This window comes from Octopus bimaculoides, chromosome 2 (assembly GCF_001194135.2).
Source record: "Octopus bimaculoides isolate UCB-OBI-ISO-001 chromosome 2, ASM119413v2, whole genome shotgun sequence".
NCBI classification, from domain to species: domain Eukaryota; kingdom Metazoa; phylum Mollusca; class Cephalopoda; order Octopoda; family Octopodidae; genus Octopus; species Octopus bimaculoides.
The window spans coordinates 125392092-125393552 of NC_068982.1; positions in this window are offsets into that span (position 1 = coordinate 125392092).

Below are 1461 nucleotides of genomic sequence, written 5' to 3' on the forward strand. Positions count from 1 at the left end.
TGTTGTTGACAAACAACGGCACTAATTTTATTCAAGGGAAAAGATCCCATGACACCGTTGTTTACATTTCCACGGCATTAATTGTTTTCACCTCAATAGACGTCAGTGATTCGTTGAAATTACCGAAATACGAACTTTTTACATGAAATAATTTCGAATACAAAATCTTTTATCTGTTCTATAATACAAAATATACAAGTATACGAAGTTTGAAAGTGTTTCGGTACCAAAAACACTACATAAAACATTAATGAAAAATGTTGCCCGTCAAACCAAAAAGATCCTAGGCTTCTTCACAAATTCAATCACCCAATTTAAATCACAAAACCAAGCTTGACCTGAGATATTATGATGAACAAGAAGCAAGAACTCTTTCACATCTCGAAAGAAGTGGATTAGGAACAGATGATCCATATCGACTGCTGATCCGTGTTCGTACGTCACGCACCAGTTGTCCTGAAACATCTTTGGTCTTGTCTCCGTTAAGTTGTCTATGTATGAATTCACCCGTTTCTTGTCTCTTAGATAGAAAAATTTCTAACAGAATGCTTTATTCCAGAATAAGTCAACAGAGGCTTCGTCCGACACTCATTTTATGATCGTAGGAGTTCTCTGTTTGGGTATGCCACCCATAATCGTCCGGTTAAACAGTAATGGTCTTGCATATGTTCTTAAATACACGCACACCCATACGAAGGTGACAATTCAGGTCATTTCGCCTTAACTGTCTACAATATGCGTCATGAAGAAACATCGTCAAATGAGGACTTGTCAATCTAATTTTCTTCGACCCCACCCTGTGAATCATCGAAGTAGTTATGCGGTCGCTCATTCTGCTAGATATAGGAGTAACATCTCCTTTCTCAGTTTACTCACGAGATCATTAAAGAGCGTGGCGGGGAATGGAGAGAGAACGATTATTTATATTTGAAAAGTTTTCTCCGATAGTTTTTTAGTTGCAGTCTTCGATCAAATCCTCAAAATGAACCTTACGTAACACATCTGCTTCTATACTTAGCAGAGACAAGGCATCCTGGATACTATTTTAGCAAATTTAAAGCGAATTCTTTTGTACTGTAAACCGTTTACTTCCCTTGACGCCCTAAGTACTTGCTTAATGGTTAATCCAGCCTTGGGTATTTAGCTGCTATCTCTAGCCAATCGAACTACTGCTTAGAGGATCTGTCCTTGGCTCCTGGCTTGGGAAAATGATGTGGGAGTGCTAGAGAAGTTACTAGTACACAGGGTTAAAAGATAAGCAGATTGGGTAATAGAGAGATTGTATGATTGAACGGCGTCGGGAAGTAACAAGATATAATGACAATGAGATAACTTTGGGAATATTTAATTATGCGACGACTATGCAAACTCGATAAATGAACGTATTTAATAACTTTGTGATAACATCAGATTGACAGCAATTTGCTGATATATATATATATATATATATATATATATATA